General features: G+C 46.0%; 2 pseudogenes; one reads left to right on the top strand and one right to left on the bottom strand.

Moving 5' to 3' along the window:
• Positions 1-5,895: 5,895 nt before the first annotated feature.
• On the top strand, positions 5,896-10,322 carry LOC126529269 (uncharacterized; annotated as a pseudogene).
• Positions 10,323-10,439: 117 nt separating this feature from the next.
• On the bottom strand, positions 10,440-11,355 carry LOC126529271 (uncharacterized; annotated as a pseudogene).
• Between the last annotated feature and the right edge of the window lie 998 nt (positions 11,356-12,353).

Below are 12,353 nucleotides of genomic sequence, written 5' to 3'. Positions count from 1 at the left end.
AATAATATTCTTTGAATATTTAGCGCCACGGAGAGCAGCAAAAAAAAATCTGGCATTGAGTCGGCGGCGCGCTGCTGCCTTGGGAAGTAGAGTTACTGTATATGCTACCTTTGGTAGCATATTCAGTAACTCTATTGGGAAGCTTCCGTAGCCAACCGGGCCAACCATGGCGGCAGCGCCACCTCGCGAGAGGAGCCGCCAGAGGGTCACTTTCTCGCGCCGCTCCCAGGCGGAGTTTTACAACTGAAAAGTACCTAGTAGCGATGATTTCACCATTGTCCGTGGTGCGCTCAGGCCCGCCTGAAAGCCTGCTTTTCCCATTTTCCAATGGATTCACCACGGCCTCTGAGAAGTCTGAACTAAAGAACAAGCGCAAATACTGGATTGTCACAACGGCGAAAGGAGATGTCGGCATAAAATTGTACCGCTTCCCTTCATAACCGAGGGAAGTAACCCGGCGGCTGAAGCGGATCATCGCGGTTCGTATCGGTCTTGCGAATTTCTGTTAAATGAAATAAAATGCAACTGCAAAAAGATTAAAAAAAGTAAAGAAAGAACCAGCAGCGGCATCCGTAAAAACACACAATAAAGCGTCAACTGCACAAAAACGCGTGAACTGGTTCTTGCTTTTATAAATCAGTTTGGATAGTTGTTTAGCTCGTCTTGCTCCAAAACAAACGCGCAGTGGTTCTTACGTCTCAAATCTGGCTTCGTAAGCGCTCCGTGCTGGAGCTTTGTACGCACTGTGCTTCTTCCTGCGCTCAGATCAAGACGCGAATGCTGGACCGGATCTCATTCGCGCCGATGTTTTCTCGCGCTTTGAACAACAGAAATTAGGTTGGAGTACACTGCAGCACACGTTGTACATTCGAAAATTAGCATTTCTCTAGCCCAGGCTAGCGCATATTTCTTCAGTCTTCACGTTGTTTAGTCTCAGCTGATCGCTCTCTATGATGCTTCAGCGGTAATGCGCTCTCACATTCGAGTCCGAACGACATTACCAGAATATGCTCGAGACCCTTTGTCAACGGAGAAAAAAGAACTTACCTGCTAATTCCACGAAACATCTACAATTGAGAGGTGGAAGGCATGCTCCAAGTAATGAAGGGACAAATGATAGCTGAAAGACGTCCACGGCCGTATTTGCTCACTTAAGTGGCATAAAATAATGATTCGTTACCTTCCTTTGAGTTCGACGTCGTAAGCATGCTTCCTTTGTTGTGACAAATACTTCGCCACCTGCGGTGGTTGCATAGTTGCTATCGTCTTGGGCTTCTAAGCACGCTGTCGTGGGATCAAATCCCGGCCACGGTGCCCAAATTTCGATGGGGTCGGAATACCAAACCCCCAATGTAATTAGATTTAGGTCCACGTTAAAGAACCCCAGGTGGTCGAAATTATTTCGGAGTCCCCCACCACGGCATGCCTTCTAATCAGATCGTGGTTTTGACACCTAAAAACGCATAAGTTATTTTAAGCCCCTAGCTCCGATGTCTGTGCTGTTTACTTTGACACGATGTAGATGGTTGTAGCCGTAAATTTGACATCCTTTCTCAAGCGCCGTTGCTCAAAAATGGACGTAGATGTTTCCGATTGCCTCAATAAGGCAATTTAGAACGACCGACAGGTTTCATACGAGCGCCGCAAAAGCATGCCTCCTTAGCAGTGGCCGCCTCGGTGTTTCGCGCAACTGACACGGTGGCGCTGACGGCTGAGCATATAGGCTACATAAACATGCAGGGCGGGCAGAAGAAAGGAAAAGTGGGCAGAGATTGAGGAGCAGTTACATAGAGAACAAATAGGGGTGTATGCGGTTACAGAAACGCACCTTAGAGATTCAGAAGAGCCGCCAGTTATTGAGAATTATGTATGGGAAGGGTGCAACAGAACTAAGTCGGAAAGAAAGGGAGGGGGAGTCGGAATGCTCATCCATCAGGGAGCCAAATGAAAAAGAGTAAATTCACAATGTCAAGAGCATCTTTGGTCATCAGGTACAATGAGTGGGAAACTTGGCTGGGAGTTACGTATTTGTGGACCGGAAAAAATTGCACAGAGAAGAATAAAGAGTTAGTGGAATGCATAAGCACTGATATTAAGGGTTTCGGGAATGGTGCTGAGATTGTCCTATTAGGTGACATGAATGCCCACATACAGGATTTAGATGGCTATACCGACAATAACGGGAAGTCAATGCTAGACCTTTGCGAGCAACATAACCTCGTGATCGTGAATACAGGGCCTAAGTGTGAAAGACAGATCACGTGGGAAGTGGGAAACCGGCAATCGACCACTGATTACTGTCTGATGACAGAAGAAATTCATGATAAGTTGAGAGAAATGGTCATCGATGAGGAAGGGTATAGCAGCATAGGGAGTGACCATAAACGCATCATTTGGAAAATGGGATATGTAGTTGGGAAGGAGAGCAAGGAAAGCACAATGGCCAGTCCGAATTTGAACGCTGAACAAATAGCAAATATAGTCACTAGAGTTGAAGAAGAACTTGGCAAGTGGCCAAGTAAGGAGTGGGAATATGGTGAGCTTCTAAGTGTAATAACGACAGAAATACGTAAAGAGAAACAACATGTTCGTTGGAAAGGAAAAAGGAAACCGAAAAGATGGTGGAACAAGGAGATACGAGAAGCGATCGCCGAACGACAGAAAGCATCTCGAGAGCACAGGCAGGCAAAGAAGGCGCAGTTGCCACAGGATGAAGTAACCAGTAAATGGGAAATATACCGGGAGAAAAAGTCTATGGTTCAAATACTGGTGCAAGCAAAATTAAAAGGTGAAAGTGAACGTTGATTGTCAGAAATACGTGAGAAAAAGAAGGCGCCACCTAGAATATTTTGGAATCACATAAAATTATTAGGCAGGAAGTCAGCAACAATACAACAACATATCCTAGACGAAGATGAAAACAGACTGGAAGGAGAAGCGGCAATAAATTACATCCGAAACGCATCAGCCGAATCCTTCCAAGGCAATGACGAGGTTGTACTTGAGGAAAAAAATAGCATGAAAGAGACCCAAGTGGAAAAGGAGCTGGTGCTGACAAATTTAAACTGGAAGAAAGCGGAAGAGAAAATTCCTAAGCGCACAGCCACAGGGCTAGACGAGGTTCCCGTTAGGCTGATAAATGAGCTGGGACCAAAAAGTAAGGAAGCTCTGGTGAAAGCAGTGGAAAAAATTTTAAGAGAGACGAATACCAGACAGTTGGCGACAAAGTAGAATGAATTTGATTTATAAAGGTAAGGGGGAGAAAGACAGAATTCACTCGTATAGACCGTTGACCATTACATCGGTAATATACAGACTAGCAATGCAGGCAATCAAATTAAAGCTTCAAGCATGGGCAGAGAATAATGGCATTTTGGGAGTGCTTCAGAATGGCTTTAGAATAGGTAGGCGTTTGGATGATAACTTGTTTGTTCTTACTCAGTGTATCGAAATATCAAAAGCAGAAAGCAGACCTTTGTATGTGGCCTTTTTGGACATTACAGGAGCATACAACAACGTAGACCGCAACATTTTGTGGGATATTCTGGAAGGGGAAGGCTTAGGTAACGATTGTCTACAGCTTTTGAGAGAGATTTACTTAGAAAATACCGTTTGCGTTGAATGGGAAGGGATGAGAAGCGCGGAGAAAGTTCAAATTAACAAGGGACTGAGGCAGGGGTGCCCTTTATCCCCGCTGCTGTTTATAATGTACATGGTGAGGATGGAGAGGGAGCTAGAAGGAAGTAATATCAGGTTTAATCTCTCATACAAACAGGCAGGTACAGTAATAAAGCAGCAACTCCCAGGTTTATTTTATGCGGACGACATCATGTTGCTCGCTAACAAGCAAAGTGATTTGCAACATCTGGCTAATATCTGTGGACAGGAAGGCAACAATTTAGGTTTGAAATTTAGTGTTAGAAAATCAGGTGTTATGGTATTCAATGAAAACAGAGAACAGACAGTGGAGATACAGGGCCAAGAAATACCTCGGGTAACAGAATATAAATACCTTGGTATATGGATAAACGAAGGCAATGGATATATGGAAGCACAGGAAAAAATCATAACAGTCAAGGGGAAGAGAAATGCAGCCATAATGAAGCACAGAGTGCTATGGGGATACAATAGGTACGAGGTCCTACGAGGTATGTGGAAAGGGGTAATGGTTCCAGGACTTACTTTTGGAAATGCGGTTGTTTGCTTTAAATCAGGGGTACAATCAGGGCTCGACGGGAACCAAAGGTCAGTGGGTCGCCTCGCATTGGGCGCTCACGGGAAGACTACAAATGAAGCTGTGCAGGGGGATATGGGCTGGACTAGTTTTGAAGTGAGGGAAGCTCGCAGTAAAATTGAGTATGAAGAACGGCTGAGGAATATGGACGAAAGTAAATGGGCTGGGAGAGTGTTCAGGTATCTGTACAGGCAAAACATTGATTCACAGTGGAGGAAAAGAACTAGGAAGCTTACCAGCAAGTATGCGGCCTGTGGGGCGGGCAACACAGCAACTAAGAAGGTCAAGGGGAAAGTTAGAGAGGCGGAATTAATCTCATGGGTGGCGGCAATGGAAAAGAAACCTGCCATGAGTAACTACATAAGAGGAAAAAACGAAATCAGGAAAGAAACCATTTATGATAACTCAAAGGGAAGCTCATTACCTTTCGAAGCGAGATCGGGATGCCTCAGAACACGCACCTATAAAGCGAGATATAAGAAGGAAGAAGAAGCATGTGCTTGCTGCGGTAAAGCTAGGGTAACGACGGAGCATATTTTATTAGAATGTGAAGACGTCTACCCAGCGGTGGATTTCGGCACCACTGGCCTCCTTGAAGCCCTTGGGTTCAGCGGGAGCAGTGGTAAAGCAAACAGGTCCGCAATAGACATTAGTAAGAGGCGATTGGAGGATTGGTGGAAGAAAAGTAGGGAAACGACAAAAGACGGAGACGTACAAAAACACAGTTCGCAATAGGGGATCAGAAAATTTGGACGTGTTAGTTCATAGTGTTTTTTTTCTTTTCTTTTTTCATCGGTTAACCTAGGTAGGATATCAGGCAGCATAGTAGTAAGAGCTTGGTGGCGCAACCCACCGCCCCGTTCCAAAGGGGACGCTCATAACATCAATCCATCCATCCATCCATCCATCGCTGCGCCGCCTGACCATTGAAGGTGGCGCATAGCCGCAGAGCTACCGCCGCGGGCACAGAAGTGTTGATTTAACGGTCGATCGCTGTTATAGTGTCGCCTGCACCTTGTTAAGCGCTTCAATTATTACGGCTCGGTTTCTGCACGCCTTGCGTAGTTTGTCCGCTTGCCATATTTGCTTGGTGTTTATTTTTCAGAAATTGCAGCAACGTACTGTTTCGTAGCTTGAACTTCAGCTTATCCAGTTTCCTCACAACCGCCGTCGTATAGTAGTATGGTTTGCTTGCCTTCTCACGTAACCCCCGCCCCTGCCGTGTATGGGAACTGCCTCTTCTCCTCCTTCCTCCATACAGTTTGATCTACGTCCCCTCTGGACTCGAACGTTAGTAGAAAGGGAAGCACTGCATCTTCTTCAATGCTTCCGAGGCGAGTCACGGAATAATTACAGCTCTCAAGAGGCCAATGTGGCGAAGGCCAGGGAGCTGCAGAGGGTATTGAGCGCATTCGATGCGGTGGGGCGGAAATGAGTCTCTGGCGTTGCCTCTCCTCTCTAAGTCGCCCCTATCATGTATACACTCCGTGTGCGGCAACTGGCGCGCCGCCACGCGGCTGTCAGAGAAGAGACTCGTTGAGCACCAAAGCAGAAGGAAACGTCTCCGCATGGTCTCCGTGCTTACGCCGGAATACGCATTCATACCTCCGTGGAGACGCGTAGGCCGTGACCGCGTCGTTAACGTGTACCTTATTGGAATAATGAATTGCTGCGTAGTCGGCTGTACCAACAGGTATATGTCGTGCCGAGCACGGACGAGCTTTCACGGTTTCTCAACTCGTCCGTGCTTTGTCGGGCAGCGGCAACACTGGATTACGGCTGTGCGACGAAAAAAGTAAGTTTAGTTCCCGTGACCATGACTTCTCTCTCGGCCGTCTCGCGTTGTGCGTTTTTGTTTGTCTTGTTCCACTACGATCTGCACATTTCAGTGCCGACGGAACAAACTGGGAGCCCTCTCGGCGCACGAAGATATGCAGCGTCCATTTCGTTGGGGGTGCCCCGTCCAAGGATGGGTCATCCTCATCGTACGTGCCAACGATATTTCCTGACGACTACCGCAAGCGGTGCGTGCTTCAGTGGGTGTGCTCGATGGTTCGTGTGCGCAGAGTTGCGCAAACTGTAGGTCAAAACTGCCCTCTCCGAGATGTCGCGGCTCCTCGAAGGGTTCCCCTAATTAAAGCAGAAATAGTACGGCGGGGGTAGCTATATGACACTCGAAAGCTTTGAGAGGTCGCTAGACCATAGTTTGGCTTACACCATAATTCCCGCAAAAAAAGAAAAGCGCAGTGACTTCACACAGACGAGATAGCCAAGTGCACACGCACTTAGAGTGGTGCATACTTGGGAGTAAACAGCAGTGCATGTAGTCATTCCAGGGGTTGATGAAATGCGCAAAGTGTGCAGCATGGGGACAAATTTGCATGCGGAACAAAGGTTGAGTCTGTTTATTCTCGTCTTAAGAGATCTGGCAGTCGTTGGTTTTTGTTTGTTTGTTCTGGTCTTTCACCACAACCTGACAGGGAGAGAAAGGGGAGGAGATTCATGATATGGACTTGTTGGCTGTAAACGAGATTTCTCCACTCTAAAGCAGGTCTACTGTAGCACCTCAGTTCATGCGTGCTATGCCCGTGTGAGCCAAACATTACGGATTGCAACTGTTCAAAATTTACAGTAGCAGTGCCCCCCCTAACTATAGAGGCATTTTCTTGTTCAATGCCAGCCGGCATTGTGATTATCTAGAGAAGTTACGGTGTGAATTTTTCTTCTTTGAATTAGGAAGCGGACAACAGCTGCAATAACTGCTGCAGAACTCACCCGCTCATTGACATCTTTGCCAAACATGGTGCAAGCTGCACCATCTACGGCCACTATTGAGGCGCCAGCTTCTCCATCACCAGCAGTCACACTACTGCTGGAGGAACCTGAAGGCACCGGCGCCGATAGGAATAAAGAACCCAAACGACTGCAAGGAGTTGAGGTAGGTTGAGGCAGTACTACCATAAGTTATCGAGTAAGTGCCCACTCAAATTTTGCAGGTTATAAATAAAAGGAATGCAGGGGGAGTTCTTGTGGTTGAAAGCTAAGAGGCAGAACAGACATATTGTCAAGAATGACAAACAATGCAGCAGTTAATAACAAACAACTGAACATTTATTGTGGTAAGCTTGTGCCAAAGACAAAAGAAAAGCAGCCTTTACTGCCTCCGTTAAAAGCACATCACCCCGATGCAACACAAAAAATGATGGTACACTGAAGAGCAACCTGGAACACGAAACGTGCACAGTCCTATCGAGTGTGGAAAGGCTTGAGAAGAATAATGTGAACCGCCTCTGGTCGCCAATGGTTGCATTAAAAAAATTGCGTTTTGTTAGCCGCCACTTCATAGTTTGAGTCCCCCAGGCAACGAACAATCCCGTAGGGTCCAATCCTTGCTGTTGTTATCCCTATTAAAAACCTGACATGGTAGTTCCCTTCTTGTTCTTCACAATGACCGTTCATTCAGTTTCACCTAGTTTTCTAGGGGTACTGTGGTGAGCATTGCAAGGGCTTTCATGTTTTGGTGCGCCTGGTTAGCGCTTGTCAACGTGGCATATAGTCGGTATTCTAGAGTAAGATAAAGCGAAAAACACCTTGTTCTCTTGTGTGAACATTTTAACATGCCATCAATTTTATGAAGGCGTCAACTCAGACGCTAGAGACACCGCAAGCCCACAGCAAAGGAGCCCTGATGATTGCCTGCACCCTGTTCGCCGGTGCATGGGAAGCATTCGCCCATGTTGAATTCTTTGCACCTAAACAGCCTGCAACGGCTAATGCAGGTGTTACTGCATTGCGTTTGGAAGACCACAAACCAAAGGGTTTCTATGGCTACCAGCCCCTGGTGGACAAGAAAAACTGCGATGCCCTCAGAGACCTGACTGGGGTGAGAGTTACGGTATTTCTGGCCCTGTTGAGCCTCTTGCCACAGGTAAATGTTAGATCAGCTTCCAAATGACACCAACGATAGCATATTCACAAATTTCCCAATTTAAATTGAACTGAAAAATAGATATGCTGATATCATGCACGGTAATCTAAAGGTGCAGCCTTTCTTTATATTTGATGTTGTTCTTTGGGAATTTGAGAACCACCTCACAAAGTTTTTTCTGGTTATGGATAATGAACCGCACAGATGTGTACAAGATGTCTGATGTATTAGAGCTTTCTTTCCGTTTTAACGTGCCGTGGAATTTGTCCGAGCATATGGTACTGCAGCATGGTGGTATTTCTCCTTGTTTTCACGTGCGCTAGCAGACAGTGTATCTGCTAACGAGATTTCAGCTACCTCAGTGCAAGCTGAACGACATCGATCAGAACTAAAATAAAGAACTGACTTCCTGGTCTGACAACATTTATTTAAGGTTAGTGATGAAGAATTGTTTTTAGCACATTTAGAGTTGAGGATCATGCTCTCAATAGGAAACCTCATGCCCAAACTCAAATCTTAAAACAAGCTCTTCGTACGAGGTGCATAAACATAGGCGCTGGAGAAAGTAAGCCGTTGAAAAGCGTTTATTTCGCCAGACGACAGCCGTGAAATGATGTCTGTTCTTTCTGGGTTGAAACGCTGGCTTTGTGCGTACATCCGTTCAACTTTTGATGAAGAAGGTGATGGTGGTGCGGTGAGATCAGGTGCATTTTTTAATCCTTTCACAACGCAATTCAGTGGGCAACTAGCTTGTTTTTACCCGTAGCATGGCCTTCGAGCATCAGTGTGCCAATTTATGTATGAAGACATATTTTCAGTTCCAAATACGGATCTCAGAAAAGCTTTGCAAAGTGACTGAATCTTAGGCGTGTCAGATGGGTTCGGATCCAATAAGCCAGGAGTGCAAGTTCCCCTGGTCTTCTTAAGTCTAACAAGATTTTCACAGTCGTCAAGACCTTCAACTGCATCAGGATTGCCAATGTTGGACTCTGCAGTTTGAGAATGAACGAGAAACATATGTCTAAATTGATACTCTGGTCATTTCAAGCTTGCATTTGACAATGCAATCGCACTAGGTGCCAGGGGGACGAACCTAGACATCGTCAACTGCGACATTCAGATAAGTGTTGACGTGAGACACAACACAGTGTTTGCATCAATGTGCCAGATGCACAGGCCAAATGAGCTTGAACAAATTTGGGAGCGATGTCTACCCACACCAAACTACCGCCTACTTGTGTTCAGACATTGGACGGTATGAAGAAACCCTTCATACACCTAAAGCACTAAACAGGCTGAGCATTCGTTGCAAAATTGTGGAACTTTCTGAATTAGTAAGAACAAAAAGCTTTTAAGGTTGGTTTTATCACTACTGTAAATGTTGTGCTCACAGAATACCTCTCATGTTACAGGTGCGTGGCGAGAGATACTTGGGCCTGGTGGTGGACAGCAAGCTTCTGCTGTTTCTCATGAAAATGAAGCATAGCCTCACATTCTCTGCATGAGCCATTTTGTTCGGCGTAAATCGAACTACCGCGTCGCGCATTTTCTATGCCACTCTGGATGTCCTGTCCGTCAGCATCGGAGGGTGGATCAAGTCGTTTTCAAGGGATGTCTTACAAGCATCGATCCCAATTGTAGGGTTATTGTAGACTGTTCGAAAATCAGAATTGAGAAGCCAAGTAAAGTGGCAGAGAGGCCGAACTGCTGGAGCAACTGCAAGAGTGACTTTACACTGAAATTTCTAGTTGGGATCACGCCATCCGGTTACATAACATTCATTTCGGATGTGTTTGTGCGCAGGTCGAGCGACACGTACATCATCGCCAACTCTGGATTGTTTAACCTGCTGGAACCTGGGATATGGTAATGGGGGACAAAGTCTTTCCCTATGTAAAGTGCGACTTGGAAAGTAAGGACGTCGCACTTGTCATGGCACAATTTGCAAAGGCCAACGAGCAGTTTACCAAGGCGGAGATGGAAGAAACTTATAATGTTGCATGTCACTGCATTCATGTGGAGAGGTGCATTCAATGCATCAAGAGTTTTGCGATCTTGAATGAAAGGCTAGCCCCAGAACTCAAGTATAACATCGACAAGATAGTGCATGTGGGCAGCGTGCTGGCTAACCTACAAGCTCCTGTCATCAAGACTGTGTGAGTGCTCTGAACAGAAACACATATTTCGACAACTCTTTATTTTTGCTGTATTGTGCAAGCGTGCCACATTTTGTTCAATAAAAGAAGAACATGCTTCACAAGTAAACACTGCTAAAGTTTAATACAGATTTCGGCACCTCAGCACAGCTGGGAAGTAGTGCCTAAAATAACCATTCCAATTTCGGCCCAACTTTTTTCAGAAAGGAGTCGTTCCTTCTTCTACACATTTCGACCTCTTTGACGAGTACACGTAAAAGTCACATATGCTCGCACCTACAACATACATGGTTATTTGAACTTGTGTGTAGTACACATGACTTTCCCGTAGTTGTAGCTTTTGTTCTTCATAGTGGAGATAGCCCACATTTATGCTCTCATTAACAATGGGCTGTGTCTCACATCATGAAGGGGCCTTGATCTCCAGCTAGCGGATTCCTTGCTTTTCGTCAACCAAACGATTCGGGCTACAGCACAACCATGGTTGCGGAATTCTGATGACAAGACCTACATGAATTACCTTGCGCCCCTCTTTGGATATCTACTCGTGGCCTGCGACTGTCTCTTTTGCCACACCGTATGTACATGCAGCGCTTTTAAAGGAGTGTAGCGTCGCTAGTTGTTTTCCCAAGCTTTCAAAGTCTGACTTGACGTGTCTTTATACTGTGACCCTTGGAACTGACTGAAATTTTCAGTGCCCTCTCACAATGCCACTGTAGGCATTCACTATGTAGAATCGTTTGTCTTGCAATGTTGCTGCGTTCATCCTCTGCCACCACTACCTCAAGAAGGAAGTCGTCACTCACTTCTTCAATTGGAGTGCTTTCTGCTCCGATTATTTCGTTGGGCTGACGCAGGCGCCCGAGCAGTCTGTCCAAGCATGTTAGATTTTCCTTTACTTGCTCCTCTTGCCGGAACATAATGCCCAAGGGGCAGTTTGAGTTGATGGTGGCTCTGGGCACAGGTTGCTTCACCAGCATGTCATCTGGACGCTTAGGTGGGTACATTTCCGAAAACAATAGTACCTTGTTATACATCCCAAGCTGCTTCGCCGATGGCCGTTCCCACACATTTGCTATTGACGTCTTCGTTGATGTGTCGTCTTGACTGACCTATGTAATCACTGCTGCTGAATGCTTGCACTGCCCTGGGACACCACCTCTACAGGTGCAGTGAGCTTAGGTGATGTTCCTGCTGACATGCAGCTGATGAGAAAAGAAACGTATGCTAGGCACTTTAATACTGAACAAAACTGTGGGAACAATTTCATAAACTTTATTAGCCCACCATCTACCTTTCACAAGATTTGAGAATGCAGTGCGAGGTCAGCTAGAGCTGTCCACGATTTATTAATTTGTTAGGAACATGAAGCAGTGAACTGAGTTGCCTAGCATATTAACGTAAACACACCTAGCGGCACGGCACCGCTACGACTACTCTGTAGAATCAAGCTAGGACGAAGAGTAGCTAGGCTACCAAAACAAGGGTTGCAGGAAAAACAAAGTGAGGCTTTCCGGCCCGCGTAAGTAAGCTGTGTGGACCTTGTGATGACAGAAGGGCATAAACATATACGCTTCTGCGCATGTGCATTTCTCGTATGTATTTCACGACGACATTATGGAATAAACAGTTGAAAGTAGTACCTGTCCTGTGTTTGCCCTTCCTTTTGTGCCGTGTCCCTTGTTTGCGCTGTGCAAACCTTTTTTTTTTTCTTTTTTGGAAAACAACATAAACAAAGAAACGGGTCGTTACACCAAGCGACAAATTTCAGCGAAAGACTGCGCAAGACGCGGCGACATGGCTGCGAATAGTCGTGACCCGAAGCCGCGATCGCAACAAAGAAACGCCGCCTAGCCAGTGGCCGCGATTTCATCTAAGCCATCGATAATTCTCAATAGCCTCAATATTGTGCAAGTACACGGGTAGTGGGTACGCACCGAACATACTCTAAGCATGAAAGAATGATAACTTACCTCGATCGTTAAGGAGTAAACCTCTTGCGAGACGCACGCCTGACGCCCACATTTGGCCTTCA

Source organism: Dermacentor andersoni, chromosome 8 (assembly GCF_023375885.2).
Source record: "Dermacentor andersoni chromosome 8, qqDerAnde1_hic_scaffold, whole genome shotgun sequence".
In the NCBI taxonomy this organism is placed as follows: Eukaryota; Metazoa; Arthropoda; class Arachnida; order Ixodida; family Ixodidae; genus Dermacentor; species Dermacentor andersoni.
The sequence above is the reverse complement of the archived record's forward strand: the minus strand, read 5'-3'. Positions and strand labels throughout refer to the sequence as shown.